General features: G+C 47.6%; 1 protein-coding gene across 1 annotated transcript in view; it reads right to left on the bottom strand.

The window, feature by feature from the left end:
• Positions 1-9,314, bottom strand: part of PLCL1 (phospholipase C like 1 (inactive)) — a 313,880-nt gene extending 304,566 nt beyond the window's left edge. The window contains exon 1 of the mRNA XM_060256945.1: positions 9,217-9,314. The gene's annotated coding sequence lies outside the window, so the exon portion shown is untranslated. The remainder of the gene's footprint in view (positions 1-9,216) is intronic.
• Positions 9,315-20,662: the final 11,348 nt, after the last annotated feature.

Here is a 20,662-nt window from a genome sequence, read left to right as displayed (position 1 = left end):
CAAATATTTCCTCTCCTGCCTGCACGTGAAAAGGAAGCCGGAAGCCCTGGCTGCTGACCTGGTCGATTGAGTTTTAAGTGGATGCAGATGAGAACGACATTTCCTTCTCGAGTCTGTCTCGCTTCTAGCCCACGCCACCTACCAAGGTGTTCAGCACAACAGCTGATTCACAATCATTAGAGAGGAAGAAACATCAATGCCAGGGGTGGGGAACCTCCGGCCCAAGGGCCATATTCGGCCCTTGAGGTCACTTGGTGTGGCCCTCGGGGATTGCTGGTCCGAACCCAACCATGTGGCAGCCTCCTTGGGGCCTGGCTGGCCAGCGAGGATCATGGAGGCCAGCCGCACCGTGCAGCAGCCTCCCCAGGGCCAGGCAGGGATCATAGGGCCCAGATGTACTGTGCAGCAGCCTCCCTGGGGCCTGGCTGGCCAGCCAGAATTGCTGCAGGGCCTGGAATAGTTACTGCCACAGTTCACTTTGCACTTGATTATCCCAGATGGCGTGGCCTAATATGCTAATGAGTGCATGGCCTAATATGCTAATATTAGGGGATGTGGTCTAATATGCTACTGAGTTCCTGCTGGGCTTTTTCTACAAAAAAGCCCTGGACCTATGCATTTGCCTAGGGCAGCGGGCCGTGCGTGTGTGTGCGCCAGATTAGGCTCTCCCCACATGACTTCAAATATAAAAAAAATTGCATTACTTTTGCTGGCCTGAATCATTCTCCCTCAGCAGAGCCCTGTTTTTTAAGTTGATAAATTTTTATGGCCCACGAATGATGTTATAAATATCCATATGACCCTTGGTAGAAAAAAGATTCCCCACCCCTGATCTATGGCTTTGTGCCCTTGTCGATTTCTCTCCAGCATATCTTGCCTCCACCTGTTTCTTCCTTCGCCCACTGAAGGTACTTAGCAAGAATCCAAAGAGTTCAACAGGTTTTGTACACAACAGTAAAGAGTCCAGTAGCACCCTGAAGACGAACACATTTTTATTGTTGCAGCAGCTTTCGAGAAACACAGCTCTCTTTGCCAGCAAACTAGAATGATGTTTGTGTGTGTGTTACATGTTTAAATCAAACCCCTGAGAAACCTATGCCCTCATTTTAACCCAGAGTTAACATTACAATATTCTCATTTATTGCACTTCACACCCAGGATACTTAATGGGTTTAGTACATGGACATCAATCTGCTAGTCCAATTTAATTACCCTTCATCATGTGGCTCTTTCACACACATTGTGTGGCTCTCGAAGCTCCCACTGCCCCATCAGCTGTCTTGCAAAAGGCATTTCTCTCTTCAGATGACTTCTCCAAGCCAAGCCAGCCGGCAGCTTGGAGAATGCATTTCGAGTCAAAGTTGCTTTCTTTCCATCTCTCCCTCCCCAATCTGTTTGCCTTTCTTCCTTCTGTCCGTGCAGCTCCCAAACATCTGATGTTCATGTCTTGCGGCTCTCAGGCTTCTGACATTTAAGAACATAAGAGAAGCCATGTTGGATCAGGCCAATGGCCCATCCAGTCCAACACTCTGTGTCATAAGAACATAAGAGAAGCCATGTTGGATCAGGCCAGTGGCCCATCCAGTCCAACACTCTGTGTCACATAAGAACATAAGAGAAGCCCTGTTGGATTAGGCCAATGGCCCATCCAGTCCAACACTCTGTGTCACATAAGAACATAAGAGAAGCCATGTTGGATCAGGCCAGTGGCCCATCCAGTCCAACACTCTGTGTCACATAAGAACATAAGAGAAGCCATGTTGGATCAGGCCAATGGCCCATCCAGTCCAACACTCTGTGTCATAAGAACATAAGAGAAGCCATGTTGGATCAGGCCAGTGGCCCATCCAGTCCAACACTCTGTGTCACATAAGAACATAAGAGAAGCCCTGTTGGATTAGGCCAGTGGCCCATCCAGTCCAACACTCTGTGTCACATAAGAACATAAGAGAAGCCATGTTGGATCAGGTCAATGGCCCATCCAGTCCAACACTTTGTGTCACACAGTGGCCAAAAAATTATAAATATACATACATATATATATATATATATATATATATATATATATATATATATATATATATATATATATATACACACACATATATACACACACACACATATACACACACTGTGGCTAATAGCCACTGATGGACCTCTGCTCCATATTTTTATCTAACGCCCTCTTGAAGCTGGCTATGCTTGTAGCCACCACCACCTCCTGTGGCAGTGAATTCCACATGTTAATCATCCTTTGGGTGAAGAAGGACTTCCTTTTATCTGTTTTAACCTGACTGCTCAGCAATTTCATCGAATGCCCACGAGTTCTCATATTGTGACAAAAGGAGAAAAGTACTTCTTTCTGTACTTTCTCCATCCCATGCATAATCTTGTAAACTTCTATCATGTCACCCCGCAGGCGACGTTTCTCCAAGCTAAAGAGCCCCAAGCGTTTTAACCTTTCTTCATAGGGAAAGTGTTCCAACCCTTTAATCATTCTAGTTGCCCTTTTCTGGACTTTTTCCAATGCTATAATATCCTTTTTGAGGTGCGGTGACCAGAATTGCACACAGTATTCCAAATGAGACCGCACCATCGATTTATACAGGGGCATTATGATACTGGCTGATTTGTTTTCTTTTTGAAAACACAATTTTATTGATAACATATGGTAACCATATCCATTAATACCTTCTTTTTATCTATCCCATATGCTATTTTCTAATCCCCACTCCCCCCGTTACTTGACTCCCGCCGAAGTTATATACTTAAAATACTAATGTTTAAAGGTACCCTTAAACCATAAGAACCTATATTCATATTCTACTTTTTTCTAGTACTTGATCATTATTAAAAAACTGTCCAATATCCTTTTATATTCCATTCTTCTTCTACATAACATCTAAACTTTTTCCACTCCTTTTCATACACTTCCAAATCATAGTCTCTTAAGATTCTTGATAGTTTATCCATCTCACTCCATGTTATAACTTTTACAATCCAATCCCATTTTTCTGGTATTTTTTCTTGCTTCCATAACTGCGCATACAATGTCCTAGCCGCTGAAAGCAAGTACCAGATCAAAGTTCTATCTTCTTTTGGAAATTTTTCCATTTGTAATCCCAATAAAAAAAGTCTCTGCTACTTTCTTGAATCCATATCCCAAAATCCTTGAAATTTCTTGTTGAATCATCTACCAATACTTTTTCGCTCTTTCACAAGTCCACCACATATGGTAAAAAGAACCTTCATGTCTTCTACATTTCCAACATCTGTCTGGCATCTTTTTATTCATCTTTGCCAATTTTTTAGGAGTCATATACCACTTATACATCATCTTAAAACAATTTTCTTTTATACTCTGACATGTTGATAATTTCATAGAGTTCTTCCAAAGATACTCCCATGTATCCATCAGTATTTCTTTATTTACATTGACTGCCCACTTAATCATTTGAGATTTTACTATCTCATCTTCCAAAGACCATTTTAACAGTAACTTATATATTTTTGAAATTAATTTTTCATTATCTCCAAGCAGAACTTTTTCCATTTCTGTTTGCTCACGTCTTATTCCTTCAGTTTTGATATCATTCTCCACCAGGCTTTTTATTTGTTGCATTTGAAACCAATCATATTTTTTATTCAACTCCTCAGCAGTTTTCAATTCTATTTTGCCACTTTGTATTTTTAGTAACTGATTGTATGACAACCCTCTCTCTTCACAGGTTTCAGCTGTTATTTTTATTACTTCTGCTGGCACTATCCATAATGGCTTTCTCTCATCACCATATTTCTTGTACTTTATCCATGTATTTAACAAATTATTTCTGATATAATGGTGAGAAAAAAAACTATCCATCTTTTTCTTCCCATAGTACATATAAGCATGCCAGCCTGGCTGACTGGCTGATTTGTTTTCCATTCCCTTCCTAATAATTCCCAGCATGGCATTGGCCTTTTTTATTGCAAACACACACTGTCTTGACACTTTCAGTGAGTTCTCTACCACAACCCCAAGATCTTTCTCTTGGTCAGTCTCTGCCAGTTCACACCCCATCAACTTGTATTTGTAGCTGGGATTCTTGGCCCCAATGTGCATTTCTTTGCACTTGGCCACATTGAACCTCACCTGCCACGTTGATGCCCACTCACCCAGCCTCAACAGATCCCTTTGGAGTGCCTCACAATCCTCTCTGGTTCTCACCACCCTGTGTGGCTCTTATGTTAAGCAAGTCTGGCCACCCCGGCCCTTCGTTGTTGTTTTAGCCCAGTTAACATCAACTAACAAACGCCAGACCCCAACTTGTGACTCTTTTAATCTGCTAAAAAACATTTTCATGACCCTGGATACTAACTCACTGCCCACTTTCTCTGTATTTAGGACTGCTGGCCATTTCATTCTATCGTCTGATGGAGTGTGCTTCTAGCACACAAAGAAGAAAATACTGGATTTATATCCCGCCCTCCACTCCAAAGAGTCTCAGAGCGGCTCACAATCTCCTTTACCTTCCTCCCCCACAACAGACACCCTGTGAGGTAGATGAAGATACTGGATTTATATCCCGCCCTCCACTCTGAAGAGTCTCAGAGCGGCTCACAATCTCCTTTCCCTTCCTCCCCCACAACAGACACCCTGTGAGGTAGATGAAGATATTGGATTTATATCCCACCCTCCACTCCGAAGAGTCTCAGAGCGGCTCACAATCTCCTTTCCCTTCCTCCCCCACAACCGACACTCTGTGAGGTAGATGAAGATATTGGATTTATATCCCGCCCTCCACTCCGAAGAGTCTCAGAGCGGCTCACAATCTCCTTTCCCTTCCTCCCCCACAACAGACACCCTGTGAGGTAGATGAAGATATTGGATTTATATCCCACCCTCCACTCCGAAGAGTCTCAGAGCGGCTCACAATCTCCTTTACCTTCCTCCCCCACAACCGACACCCTGTGAGGTAGATGAAGATATTGGATTTATATCCCACCCTCTACTCCGAAGAGTCTCAGAGCGGCTCACGATCTCCTTTACCTTCCTCCCCCACAACAGACACCCTGTGAGGTGGGTGCGGCTGAGAGAGCTCTCACAGAAGCTGCCCTTTTAAGAACAACTCTTGCAAGAGCTATGGCTGGCCCAAGGCCATTCCAGCAGCTGCAAGTGGAGGAGTGGGGAATCAAACCCGGTTCTCCCAGATAAGAGTCCGCACACTTAACCACTACACCAAACTGGCTCTCCAGTCTGATCAAGTCGGCTTAAGAGCATATGAAAGTTTACATTCTGGATAAAACCCATTAGGCAGCTGTGTTGGTCTGAAGCAACAGAACAAAGCAGTAGACAAGTGCACCTTTAAGACCGACTAAGTTTTATTCAGAATGTAAGCTTTCGTATGCTCTTAAGCAGACTTCATCAGACAAAATGGGAATGGCAAGCAGTAATTCTTAATATAAGTGGGCAGTGTAGAATCATGGAAATGTTTTTAGCAGATTAAAAGAATCGCAAATAGGAATCTGTGTCTGTTAGTGTCAGGACAAAACAGGGCTGAAACAACACTGGAGGGTGATAAAAAGCAGACAGCTGTTGTAGGTGCGAAGTGTCATAAATCTAGGTAACATTCTGGCCATTCCCATCTGTCTGATGAAGTCTGCCTAAGAGCATACGAAAGCTTGCATGCAGAATAAAACTTAGTTGGTCTTAAAGGTGCACTTGTCTACTGCTTTATTCTGGATAAAATGTTGTTGGCCTTAAAAGTGCATCTTGACTCTTGCTTTCTTAGACTAACACAAGATACTCCTCGAGGTCTTGTGCAGGATCGGAGAAGTTACGACCCACACTTCATTTTTTTTCCCTTCTCATTTTGCACAAACACACACAAAAAAAACTAGCACAGCTTTGTTTTTTGCCATTTCAAACTACCGAAGAACATCTTTGGCTCTAGATCGGTATCAACATAAAAGCAGTGTGCTCAGTTAAGCATCTAGCAGAAGGTCTCGCTGCTCCCAGAATAACAGGAAGCGCCGCCTGCCACTGCCAGAGAGCCGATCTCCTTGCTCTACAGCAGGGGTGGCCAAACTGTGACTCGGGAGCCACGCGTGGCTCTTTCACACATACTGTGTGGCTCTCAAAGCCCCCACCGCCCTGTTGAAGCCCCACCCGCTTGGAGAAGACATCTGTCTCTTTCAACCACTTTCTCCAAGCCAAGCCAGCTGGCAGCTTGGAGAGTGCCTTTAAAGTTGCTTTCTTTCCACCTCCACCCAAATCTATTTTCCTTCCTCCTTCTCTTCCTTCCTGTTTGGCAGCTCTCAAACATCTGACGTCCCTGTCTTGCAGCTATCAGACATCTGACATTTGTTCTGTGTGGCTCTGATGTTGAGCAAGTTTGGCCACCCCTGCCCTACAGGTAGACGAAGCTTTATAAAACCCAAAAAGCCAGCTTGAAGATTTCAAGCAGATTTTTTAAAGTCAGGCTGTAAAAAGTGGCACGGCAGTCCAGAATTATTTTAAGACACCGAGCAAAGGGGGGGGAAAGGATGGAGTCCGGATCGATGCAGGATTTGGAGTAGCCGCTGCCGTCGCTGTCCTAGAGACAAAACTAATTCGCTTAATGCGCCCTCCTTTGTCAAGCTACTGTTGTTGCCCAGGGGAGAAAGAACCCACAAACCACAGGCACCCCCCCCCCCCAACAAGTTACTTCCAGAGGAGAGGCGGACACTCTCTGGAAAGGAAAGGAAGAAAGCACGGAATCCTCTGCTCAATCCGAAATGGGCCTTGGAGATGCCCTGTTTGACAGACAGCTTCAAGAACAGCCCAAGAGTCCACAGAGCAGTGCATGCAACCCCCCCACACACACACACGCATATGAAGATATGAAGCTGCCTTCTACTGAATCAGACCCTCGGTCCATCAAAGTCAGTTTTTTCTACTCAGACTGGTAGCAGCTCTCCAGGGTCTCAAGCGGAGGTTTTTCACGCCTATTTGCCTGGACCCTTTTTGGTTGGAGATGCCGGGGATTGAACCTGGGACCTTCTGCTTACCGACGGCTCTACCACTGAGCCACCGCCCCACTTTAGAATGGGTTTCAATTCTCATATATATTTGAACATATAAAGCTGCCTTCCACGGAATCAGACCCTCCTGGGTCCATCCAAGTCAGTCTTGTCTACTCAGACTGGCAGTGGCTCTCCAGGGTGTCAAGTGGAGGTTTTTCACATCTATTTGCCTGGACCCTTTTGAGTTGGAGATGCCAGGAATTGAACCTGGAACCTTCCGCTTACCAAGCAGATGCTCTACCACTGAGCCCACCGTCCCTCCCCATGAACATATGAAGCTGCCTTCTACTGAATCAGACCTCCTTGGGTCCATCAAAGTCAGTCTTGTCTGCTCAGACTGGCAGGTTTTTCACGCCTCCTTGCCTGGAGCCTTTTGAGTTGGAGATGCCGGGGAGTGAACCTGGGACCTTCTGCTTCCCAAACAGATGCTCTACCACTGAGCCACCGCCCCACTTTAGAACGGGTTTCAATTCTCATATATATGAACGTATGAAGCTGCCTTCTACTGAATCAGACCCTCAGTCCATCAAAGTCAGTATTGTCTACTCAGCCTGGTAGCAGCTCTCCAGGGTTTCGAGCTGAGGTTTTTCACGCCTATTTGCCTGGGCCCTTTTTAGTTGGAGATGCCGGGGATTGAACCTGGGACCTTCTGCTTCCCAAGCAGATGCTCTACCACTGAGCCACCATCCCTCCCCTGCTCTCCAGGATCTCAGGCTGAGGTTTTTCACGCCTATTTGCCCGGGGCCCTTTTTAGTTGGAGATGCCGGGGATTGAACCTGGGACCTTCTGCTTCCCAAGCAGATGCTCTACCACTGAGCCACCATCCCTCCCCTGCTCTCCAGGATCGCAGGCTGAGGTTTTTCACGCCTATTTGCCTGGGCCCTTTTTAGTTGGAGATGCCAGGAATTGAACTTGGGACCTTCTGCTTACCAAGCAGATGCTCCACCACTGAGCCACCGTCCCTCCCCATGAACATATGAAGCTTCCTTCCACTGAATCAGACCTCCTTGGGTCCATCAAAGTCAGTCTTGTCTGCTCAGACTGGCAGCGGCTCTCCAGGGTCTCAAGCTGAAGTTTTTCATGCCTCCTTGCCTGGACCCTTTCGAGTTGGGGATGCCGCGGTTGAACCTGGGACCTTCTGCTTACCAAGCAGCTGCTCTACCACTGAGCCACTGTCCCTCCCCTATCATGTATCAGAGCCCAGTCTGTTGCACCCAAGGCACAGGGCGTCCCTACCAGAGGGCGCACCTCTCCTCAGCACAGACGCATTCAGACATTCCCTATAGGGCGGCTCACAACAACAAAATAAAACCATCAATTTAAAAAACACCATGACATTAATATGACAATTTAAAAATCAGTCATCAAAAAAAAATCATTAAAACCATCTGTCGCTGATATCATTTGTAGACCCAAGTGGGCAGCCGTGTCGGTCTGAAGCAGGTTGTGCGTCTGGGGTGGCCAGAACAGGTGTTAGCAGGTTGTGCATCCGGAGTGGCTGGGACAGTGTTAGACCTGAATTGGCCAGTGGTGTGTCTGGGGGAGTGCAGGACACCTGTTCACTACAAAGGATATCAAAATAGGAGTCAAGTTGCGCCTTTAAGACCAACTTCGTTTTCTTTAGAATGTAAGCTTACATCCTAAATAAAACTTCTTAGCTTACGTTCTGAATAAAGCTAAGTTGGTCTTAAAGGTGCAACGTGCCTCCTGTTTTGTTCTGAGCTAACACGTGTCTCGCATTTCCCCAGACACACCGCTTGCCAATTCAGGTCTAACACTGCGTTCGGGACACTTCACACACACCACTTGCCGAGCTCAGGGCGAACACGTGTTCCGGCCACCGCAGACGCACCACCAGCAGGGTTCAGAGCTAACACGTGTTCTCCCCCACACACACACACAACCCGCAAAGGAGATTAAGTTCGGGCAATCGTGCTTCCAGGCGAGGAGTATCAGCGCCACCCCCCCCCCCGAAAAAGGACGCCTTCTCCGTCTCCTGAGCTGCTCGTGTGAACGCAAGAGATCCGCGTCAGCGCGGCCGCCTCCCTTTCCTTCCCCGCCGCGACGCGCGTCCAGAAAGAACGGCGGGGTGCCAGAAGCCCAGCGCCCCCGAGTCTCCTCTTCCCGCCGCCACGTGTGAACGGGCCGAACCCGCGAGTCAGGGGCACCGACCTTGATGATGCTGCTCCGGCGCGGGGTGGCGCGGGCGGCTTCCAAGAGGCCGGCCTCCGGGTCGGCGGGGAGAGAGACCCCGCTCCTGCGCTCCCGCCTCCGCCCTCGGGCGCCCAGCTCCGGCGAGGGCTCCGACGCCTCTTCCCGGCCGCCCTCCTCGGCCATCGCCGCCGCCTTCAGCAGCGCCTCCCCGATGCAGCCGCTGGAGCTGGAGCTGGAGCTGGAGCCGCCGTGGCGCGCCGGGGCTGGAGAGGGCGCAGCAGCCGCTCCAACAGTGCCATGGCCGGGCGCGCACAGCCCAGCAGGCAGGCAGGCAGGCAGGCAGCGGCTCCAGCTCCCCTCCAAGGCCGCCCGGCCCCGCCTGCTTGGCCCCGCCCCGGCCAATGGGCTGCAGCCCAGCCGGAGAAGCCGCGCCCCGAGGCCGGCCCACCTGCCCAACACCGTCGCCGAGCCCCAGGCGCGAAGCCGAGAGGAAACCGCCTGGCGCGACGTTGCGGTGGGAAAGGGCGGGAGAGCGATTGACCAAGTGGAGCCATTCGGCACTGCAGAGGGAGGCGAATCATCGAACTGGAAGGGACCTCCAGGGTCATCTAGTCCAACCCCCTGCACAAGGCAGGAAACTCACACACACACACACCCCCTACATTCACACGATTAACAGACATTCTCACATTTTGACATATCGTAAGAACATAAGAAGATAAGAGAAACCATGTTGGATCAGGCCAATGGCCCATCCAGTCCAATTAGATAAAAATATGGAGCAGAGGTCCATCAGTGGCTATTAGCCACAGTGTGTGTGTGTGTATATTATATATATAATTTTTTTGGCCACTGTGTGACACAGAGTGCTGGACTGGATGGGCCATTGGCCTGATCCAACATGGCTTCTCTTATCTTCTTATGTTAACACTCCGTGTCACATAAGAGAAGCCATGTTGGATCAGGTCAATGGCCCATCCAGTCCAACACTCTGGGTGTTTTCGCACTCATGTTTTACTGGCGCCACGACCCTCCTGACGCCGGCGAATCTGCATGGATTTCGCACCAGAAGCGCCGGCTACTTCCGTCGCTAAGCCAGCGCAAACGTTTTCCTGCATCTTTGCGATTTGCGTTTGCGCTGGCTTAGCGACGGAAGTAGCCGGCGCTTCTGGGTGCGCCGGCGCTTCTGGTGCGAAATCCATGCAGATTCGCCGGCGTCAGGAGGGTCGTGGCGCCAGTAAAACGTGAGTGCGAAAACGGCCTCTGTGTCACACAGTGGCCAAAAAAATTATACACACACACACACTGTGGCTAATAGGAGTCAAGTGGCACCTTTAAGACCAACCAAGCTTTATTTAGAAAGTCAGCTTTCGTGTTCTCCAAGCACACTTCATCAGACGAGGAATCCGGTCCAGTGAGGAGCTAAACAAACCTGGTAGGCAGTGGTTTAGAATGCAAGATGGGACAAATTGAAGATCCAAGGACAGAATAGTAAAATTAACAAATTGAGCAGACCTTTGATCTGGGCAACATGAGCGTGAGAAACCAATACAACGGTAACATTTTTTAATTGAGAACGTCAGCTTTCGTGTGCTCTTAAGCACACTTCATCAGACGAGGAATCCAGCACAGGGAGCAAAGCCATACAGAACTGAGCAGAGCCACACATATCAGATCAAAGGTTTGCTCCATTTGTTAATTTTACTGTTCTGTCATTGTACCATTTTACATTCTAAACTACTGCCTACCAGATAATTTTACTTCACTGTTATTGGTTCTCAAATCTGTACCATGTTGCATTCTGGGCCACTGCCTACCAGCTCTGTATGGCTCTGCTCAGCTCTGTATGGCTTTGCTCCCTGTGCTGGATTCCTCATCTGATGAAGTGTGCTTAAGAGCACACGAAAGCTGACGTTCTCAATAAAAATTGGTTGGTCTTAGAGGTGCAACTTGACTCCTGCTTTGTTCAACATTTCGACATGTTACTATTTTATTGGTTTCTCACGCTCATGTTACCCAGACCAAAGGTTTGCTCAATTTGTTAATTTCACTATTCTGCCACTGGATCTTCAATTTGTCCCATCTTGCATTCAAAACCATTGCCTACCAGCTCTGTGTAGCTCTGCTCACTGAACCTGAGTCCTCATCTGATGAAGCTGACGTTCTGAATAAAACTTTGTTGGTCTTAAAGGTGCCACTTGACTCCTGCTTTGTTCTACTGCTTCAGACCAACACGGCTGCCCACTTGCATCTATCTTTATGACTTCATCTGTAAATTGTGCCCGCCCCACCTGTGTATATTATATTGAGTTATGTTTTTAATTGTATATTATTAATTTATTCTTGCATTTTAACTGTTTTATTATGACTGTAATCCGCCCTGAGTCCACATGGGAAAGGGCGGAATATAAATCCGCCAAATAAAATAAAATAAATACCACCTACAAAAAGTCCGTACAGTCAAAGCGATGGGATTCCCAGTAGTGATGTATGGCTGTGAGAGCTGGACCATAAGGAAGGCTGAGCCCAGCCCCACCTGCTCTTCCCCGCCCCGGCCAATGGGCGGCTAGAGGCTGAAACGCAGCCAGAGAAGCCGCACCCTGAGTCCGGTCCACCTGCCCAACAGGGTTGCCAATCCCCAGGCGGGAAGCCGGGAGGAAACCACCTGGCACAACATTCTATTGGGAAAGGGCGGGATAGAAATTAACCAATTAGGCACAGTGCGGCGACAACTGAACAGTGCTAACTCAAATGAATCGCGCCTTGATCGATTTCTTTGGAGAACTGCACAGTAATTCAATTGCATACATGCAGGGGCTTTTGAAATAGAAAAAGCCCTGCAGGGGCTCATTTGCATATTAGGCCATACCCCCTGACACTGACTCAGCTGGAACTGTATTCCTGCTTTTAAAAAGCCCTATGTACATGTATATGAGCCCCGTGGCGCAGTGCGGTAAAGCTGCAGTACTGCAGTCGGAGCCCTCTGCTCATGACCTGAGTTCTCCAAATCCAAGGATTACAGCTGCACCTACTATTCAATGGACAAGGTAGGTGGGGGGAGGAGGGGAAACCCTCAGAAAGGTTCAAGAGCTGTGCTCCTGTGAGCTCCTGCTGAATCTGGGGCCTGCCCGTACTCATGTGGTGAAGTAGCCACAACAAATACATTTGAGAACAGATATTAAACCCAACAAGAGTCCTGTGGCGCAGAGTGGTAAAGCTGCCGTACTGCAGTCGGAGCCCTCTGCTCATGACCTGAGTTCGATCCCAGTGGAAGCTGGTTCAGGTCGCCGGCCCAAGGTTGACTCAGCCTTCCATCCTTCTGAGGTGGGTCAAATGAGGACCCAGCTTGCTGGGGGGGAAAGTGTAGGTGACTGGGGAAGGCAATGGCAAGCCACCCCGCAAAAAGTCTGCCATGTTTGTCAGACTTCATGTTTATCATGATGCGACATCACCCCAGAGTCGGAAACGACGTGCTTGCGCAGGGGACTACCTTTACCTTTTACGTACATGTATACCTTCATACAGAATTCATTTTAAGGATATAGTATATAAATACATACATAAAGTACAACCACTGATAAGGATATAGAATCCACTAACAGACAAATTGATTATATACAGCAGGGATCTTGTGTGTTTTAACAATTTATTGATAACATATGGTTACAGATCTTAATTATAAATTTTCAGTACTAACCCATATGGGTATACAGCAGGGATCTTGAACCCCTGATCCGTGGACCGGTACGGGTCCATGGCCTGTTAGCAACCGAGCCTGTGAGTTGTATAATTATTTCGTTATATACTACAGTGTAGTAATAATAACAACAACAAGAAGACAACACTGGATTTATATCCTGCCCTCCGCTCAGAATCTCAGAGTGGCTCACAATCTCCTTTCTCTTCCTCCCCCACAACAGACACCCTGTGAGGTGGTTGGGGCTGAGAGAGCTCTCCCAGAAGCTGCCCTTTCAAGGACAACTCCTGCGAGACCTATGGTTGACCCAAGGCAATTCCAGCAGGTACAAGTGGAGGAGTGGGGAATCAAACCTGGTTCTCCCAGATAAGAGTCATCACCACTACACCAAAATAAAGTGCACAGGTGTATCATCCTGAAACCATCCCTCCTCCTCCCCCAGTCCTTGGAAAAATTGTCTTCCACAAAACCACTCCCTGGTTGTCTTCCACAAAACCACCTCTGCAGCCAAAAAGCATCTGACAACAGGAGCAGTTGTTTTCAAGAGACATCTTTCTCCTCAGCGGCTTCCCCATTGTTGGGGGGACAGCTGCCAATATAGAGCGTAGGCAGTGGGGCTACCTTGTGGTGGGTAGGTTTTTCAGACCCCCCAGATACTGGCAGGGAGTGGGCAGCAGGAACGGTGCCGGGGGTTTTGGTGCCCCAGGCAAGCTCCCCACTAGCCCCCCCCAAAAAAAATTTAAAAAACAGAGAATTGTAGGAGAAATGAAGAAACTGGAAACTATTTGCATTTTTAATTTACAGGGTTTTTTTTATTTTAAATTGTAATTTTTCAGAAAGAATTGTGAGATTGTTGTTGTTCAGTCGCACAGTTGAGTCCGACTGTTTGCGACTCCGTGGACCAAGTCACGCCAGGCCCTCCTGTCTTCCACCATCCTCCGAAGTCTGCTCAAATTCGTATGTGTTACATCAGTAACACTGTCCAGCCATCTCCTCTTTTGCCGTCCCCTTCTTCTTTTGCCTTCTGTCTTCCCCAGCATCAGGGTCTTATCCAGGGAGTGCTCCCTTCTCATTGGGTGGCCAAAGTATTTGAGCTTCAGCTTCAGCATCTGACCTTCCAGGGAACAGTTTGGGTTGACTTCCCTTAGGACTGACTGATTGGATCTTCTTGCAGTCCACGGGACTTAAGCAATACAAATTGTGAGACTCCTGCTTGATCCTTTTAGCTGGAGGTGCCAGGGACAAGACCTTGTGCATGTGAGAAAGAGGCTCTCCCACTGAGCTACGGTTCCCACCCCATGGCTCTGTTCAAGTAGAGTAGGAAGGGTGAGAAGAAGCAGACAGAAGACTATTTTTAGAAACTGTAATTGGCTCTTCTTCAGCTTTTACAATTAGTTAATTCATCCCTGCCTGGGCTCTGAGGAGCACACACACTGCGCGTGGGGAGAGGGGGCACCCAGTGGCGCCCCCTAGGCCAGGTGGCACCCTAGGCAGCCGCCTAGCCTACTCCCACGCACCGGCCATGGTGGGCAGGGTAGAGTTGCCAGATCCAGGTTGAGAAACTCTGGGAGGTTTTGGGATGGGGTCTGGGGCAGACAAGGACCTCAGTGGGGTCCAATGCCATAGAGTCCACCTTCCAAGATTCCATTGTCTCCAGGGGAGCTGACCTCTGCAGTCTGGAGATGAGCTGAATTCAGGGGAACATCAGAGAAGCCATGTCAGATGAGGCCAGTGGCCCAGCCAGTCCAACACTCTGTGTCTCATGTAGGGGTTGCCAAGTCTAATTCAAGAAATAGCTGGGGACTTTGGGGGTGGAGCCAGGAGACTTTGGGGGTGGGACCAGGAGACTTTGGGGGGTGGGGCCAAGAGCAAGGGTGTGACAAGCATAACTGAACGCCAAAGGGAGTTCTGGCCATCACATTTAATAATAATAATAATAATAAATTTTATTTCTATCCCGCCCTCCCCACCTTAGCGGGCTCAGGGCGGCTAACAGCATATTACAAAACATACAGTGATATAATAAAAACATTTAAATCCAACAATATAAAACATCAACAATGAAACTACTAACATTAAAAACCAGTTCAATGATATAATTATTCTGCGGTGTGAATCTTCAGACCGCATTGGCGGCTCCTTAATTCTTGATCTTCCTAACAGTCCGGATGTGCCAGTTTAAAAAGGACGGTCTTGCAGGCCCTGCGGAACTGCTCAAGGTTCCGCAGGGCCCGCACCTCCTCGGGGAGTCGGTTCCACACACCTTTTTAAAGGAGCCACACACCTTTTTAAATGTCTTCCCTCCGTTGGAAATAATGGATAGGGGCACCTTCTTTGGGGGCTTTTTAAAATTGGGGGGGGGTATTTTGGGGGGAGGCACTGGATGCTATACTGTAAATCCGGTGCCTCTACCTTAAAAAACAGCCCCCCCCAGAGCCCCAGATACCTGCAGAGCAATTCTCCATTATTTTCTATGGGAATAAGTCTCCATAGGGAATAATAGAGTTCCCAGCAGACATTTCCCTCCCCTCCCCCCGCTTTCTGATGACCCTGAAGCGGGGGGAGGGTCTCCAAACCGGGGGATCCCCTGCCCCCACCTGGGGATTGGCAACCCTAGTCACACAGTAGCTAAAACCCCAGGTGCCATCAGGAGGTCCACCAGCAAGGCCACAACTAAGCCCTCCCAATGTTACCCCCCAAGCACCAAGAAGACAGAGCATCACTCGGCCAGAGACAAAGTATTCCATCAATACCTTGTGGCTAACAGCCACTGATGGACCTCTGCTCTTGAAGCTGCCTCTGCTTGTTGCTGCCACCACCTCCTGATAACCAGAACCTTGAACTGAACTTGGGACCGACCAATGGATTGCCTGCAGAACTGATAATAATAATAATAATAATAATAATAATAATAATAATAATAATAATAATAATAATAATAATAATAATAATAATAATAATAATAATAATAATATTTTATTTTTATATCCCGCCCTCCCCGCCAGGCGGGCTCAGGGCGGCTAACAGGCACGGGAATCCCATGATTCTTATTGGACAGTATAACAGACATGGGAGTCCCATGATTCATAAAACATAATAATTTGACATTAATTACAAATAGTTATTTAAAATACATAAAAACAAATAAAATATAATAATAATATTTTATTTTTATGTGGATGTTCCACCTAGCATCTGATGATAGCCACTGGAGTTTCCGGGCTGACTTTAAGAGCAGGCCCTCAGAGCCTTTCGCACACGCTAAGTAATGCACTTCCGATCCACTTTTGATACACGTCGCAACTGGATTTTCCTCTGCGAAAGGGCCAAATGCACTTGCAGACAGCTGCTGAAGTGGATGGAGACTGCATTATTTAGCATGGGCGAAAGACAGTGCCCTTAAGTGTATTATAATACTCTGCTCTCAAGAGGACCATAGCATGGATCTACCAGCCAGAGAAGAGTCAAGGTCATCTTCTGGATCAAATGAAACTGGAAGAATCCCTTGATACAGCGCCATGAGTTTGCTTCTCCACCAGTAATGCAGCATCATTATAGAACTCCACAAGACCAATCCTGTATCGAAAAGCTGAAACCTTCTGATAATAAGAACTTATTTAAACTGGGGTCTCCAACATGGTGCCCACGGATTCCATGTAGGGCTTCCAAGCTCCCATGGGGGTCAGGGGGTCCCCTGGTTTGGAGGGCCGCAACTCACCAGCACAGAGCAGGCCTGGGGGGATGCCCACCACCAAAGAGCCCCATCACCACGCAATGTGCCCTGCGTGATGACATCGCCCAGAAGTGACATCGTTGTGCTGGGGACGCTCTAGGATTTGCGGTAAGACTCTGTAGTACCATAGAGTTTTATTGCGACTCCTGAAGTGTGATGCTCTAGGATTCGTGGTAAAACTCTATGGTACCATAGAGTTTTACCACGAATCCTAGAGCATCTCGACACGATGTGCCCAGGGCTATGATGTGACTTCCAGGTGATGTCTTTGCGTGCAACAGAGAAAAGTCCCCCACTACAGCAGAGAGGGACTTGGCAGTCCTAATTCCATGGTGCTCACCAGGGGTCGTTTTGTAGAAAAATAGGTGATGGAGCTCATCCAGGGATTGTTATGCAGCCGTACCTATTATTCAATGGACAAGGTGGGAAGGAGGAGGTGGAACTCTCAGAAGGTTCAGGAACTGCGCTCCTGTGAGCTCCCACTGAATCCGAGGCCTGGTGCTCACTCATACCTTTCTTGGAACCCATCAAGTATTTTTAAAATGTAGGTGTGGCCAAGTGAGGCATTTGCCCATGAAGGCTTCTGATTGGCCAAGCAGATTTTTAAACAAGTTGCTTTGGCAACAGTTGCCACAGCACAAAAATCTTCTTTGCGTTAGTGAAGGTCAGCTGTGTATATGCCAGAATTTTCATTAATGGTACGTTCATTTTAATAGGCATCCTGGTAAACAGAGCTTCTGCTTGATATATTGAAGAGTTACATTAATGCATAATATCACTCCCTGACATTTTGTGGTTGGCTCCACCTCCTCCAGCAGCCATGTTGTGGTTGAGTCCGCCATTTTGTGGTTGTGTCAGAATTCCAAAGCTGCCCACAGGCTCAAAAAGGTCGGGGACCCCTGATGAGTTGTTATTCAGGAAGATTTGGACTTGCTCTGGCTGACGCTCTTTCCACCACCTTGCCCAGAAAAGGTAAATTAAAGACCAGGCAATAACCGACCATGTGGTCCATCTCTAGCAATGGTTTTTCAGGTTGGGGGAGGGAGGGGTGGCCGCCTCCTTTAGAGAACAAGGAAAGGTGCTCTGTTTCAGTGACGGATTTATAGTGGACATCAGCGACTCGATATGTCCTGATTTGATTTCAGTAATCAGAGCAGACAAACACTCAACGGATGTGGCGGCTTCACATTCATGTCAGCATCTGTCTTGGTAGTTTATTAATCAATATGTCAATTGTCTGTAATGTTAAGTACTATATTTTCAGTTACGCAAATAGATTTTCTTACGCTGGCTCTTTGTAATCTCTCGCTCTCAATTTTGACGTCGTTTAACTCGTTCATTCTTGCTCGCCAAAGAAAAATACATATTTCCTTAAATGAGACGCTGTTAAAATAATTCCTTTTTAAAAAAAAAATTGCTTTGTACCCGTAAGTCATCGCACATTTAACAATAGATCCACCAAAGACAATCACATAGCCATTTCAAATGTACTAACGATTCATCATTCTAAACGATTATTTCTTAATAAACCGGGGTCACCCTAAAGTCAACCAATTAACTAATATTGCCATTATTATAGCGTCCCATTAATAATTCTCAGACTTCGGTATTGAATATATGTGCCTTCCGAAACGATTACTTTAATAATAACTAGGGATGGACGAACCACAAGCCAAAACAAACCAGGAGATTGATTCGCAAACCCGACCAGTCCGTGGTGGTTTGTGACCCTTGCTTTCTGCTCCCCACCACTTTTTGTGGGGAGGTCACCGTGGCGCAGATTGTTAAAGCTGCAGTACTGCAGTCCTAAGCTCTGCTCACGACCTGAGTTTGATCCCCGCTGGAAGCTGGGTTTTCAGGTAGCCGGCTCGAGGTCGGCTCAGTCTTCCATCCTTCCAAGATCGGTCAAATGAGTCCCCAGCTTGCTGGGGGGAAAGCATAGATGACTGGAGAAGGCAATGGCAAACCACCCCGTAAAAGATCTGCTGTGAAAACGTTGTGAAAGCAACGTCACCCCAGAGTCGGAAACAACTGATGCTTGCACAGGGGACCTTTCCTTTCCTTTTTCCACCCTAAAGTCAAATTAAATAATGTCACTTTTATTATGGCTGTTTCACTGAGGAAGCCTGTTTCACTGAGGAACCACTCTAACGGTCAGGAAGTTCTTCCTAATGTTGAGCCGGAAACTCTTTTGATTTAATTTCAACCCATTGGTTCTGGTCCTACCTTCCGGGACCACAGAAAACAATTCCACACCTTCCTCTGGATGTCAGCCCTTCAAGGACTTGAAGATGGTGATCCTATCACCTCTCAGCTGCCTCCTCTCCAGGCTAAACATCCCCAGTTCCTTCAACCTTTCCTCATAGGACTTGGTCTCCAGACCCCTCACCAGCTTCGTTGCCATCTTCATAATGTTTTTGTTTTGCGGGTATTTTTTTTTTAAATGATAATTGTCATGAGGTGGATTACAAAAAAGATGCCCTGTACTCAGGGGTCATTTGGTAGAAAAATAGGTGGCAGAGCTCATTAGCAGAATTCATTAGCATATCCCCCCAGCCAAAAGCAACCCAATGCAAGAAAGGAGAGCCCCAGGCAAGTGAGGCCTGCTTGGGCTGGGCTAGAGATCCAGCCAGCCCAAGCAGGCCTTGCTCACCTGGGGCTCTCCTGGACCACGCCCCCCAGTCAAAAGGCCAGCAGGCCACCCGCCACCCAAAGTCACTTATGAAAAGGAGAAAGGGTGGTATGAGCTTCTCCAGGGGTTAATGAGGGCTGCTGGGGGCGTGGCAAAGCCCCTGGGAGCTGGCGGGCTGCCCGCTCTCCAAATCCAAGGATTACAGCTGCACCTACTATTCAATGGACAAGGCAGGTGGGGGGAGGAGGGGAAACCCTCAGAAAGGTTCAGGAGCTGTGCTCCTGTGAGCTCCTGCTGAATCTGGGGCCTGCCCGTACTCATGTGGTGAAGTAGCCACAACAAATGCATTTGAGAACAGATATTAAACCCAACAAAAGTCCTGTGGCGCAGAGTGGTAAAGCTGCAGTACTGCAGTCGGAGCCCTCTGCTCACGACCTGAGTTCGATCCCAGTGGAAGCTGGTTCAGGTCGCTGGCCCAAGGTTGACACAGCCTTCCATCCTTCCGAGGTCGGTCAAATTAGTACCCAGCTTGCTGGGGGGAAAGTGTAGATGACTGGGGAAGGCAATGGCAAACCACCCTGTAAAAAGTCTGCCATGAAAACGTTGTGAAAGCAACATCACCCCCAGAGTCGAAAACAGCTGGTGCTTGCACAGGGGACTGCCTTTTTTTTATTGAACCCAACAGAGGTGAAAAAAGAAAGGGATGGAATGGACTAATGAGTAAGAGAAGGCCCTTATGTGCTCATGAGTCTGTTGAAGAAGATGATGATATTGGATTTATGCCCCACCCTCCACTCTGAATCTCAGAATCTCAGAGCGGCTCACAATCTCCTTTATCTTCCTTCCCCACAACAGACACCCTGTGAGGTGGGTGGGGCTGAGAGAACTCTCTCAGAAGCTGCCCTTTCAAGGACAGAGTCTCAGAGAGGCTCACAATCTCCTTTCCCTTCCTCCCCCACAACAGACACCCTGTGAGGTGGGTGGGGCTGAGAGAGCTCTCCCAGAAACTGCTCTTTCAAGGACAGCTCTGCAAGAGCTATGACTGACCCAAGGCCATTCCAGCAGCTGCACGCGGAGGAGTAAGGAATCAAACCCATTTCTCCCAGATAAGGAGCCCCCACACTTAACCACTACACCAAACTGGAGAGGACAGAAGGTGGAGAAATGTACAGAAACATTGGGATCTGCCAGAACTCCAGCCTTTGAATGGTTCTCAGACTTTGATATTTTTTTTTTTAATCATGATAAATTGAGATGGGGACACAGAAAAGAAAGAAGGAGGGGGGAATTATAAGTAGCATACGTATCTGTTATTTGTTCATCATAAGAACAAGTAGCATAAGGGTAAGTATAGTGCACAAGCATTTAAGATACAAAAATTCAGTAATTTCTACATATTATG

Source organism: Heteronotia binoei, chromosome 16, assembly GCF_032191835.1.
Source record: "Heteronotia binoei isolate CCM8104 ecotype False Entrance Well chromosome 16, APGP_CSIRO_Hbin_v1, whole genome shotgun sequence".
Lineage (NCBI taxonomy): Eukaryota > Metazoa > Chordata > Lepidosauria > Squamata > Gekkonidae > Heteronotia > Heteronotia binoei.
The sequence above is the reverse complement of the archived record's forward strand: the minus strand, read 5'-3'. Positions and strand labels throughout refer to the sequence as shown.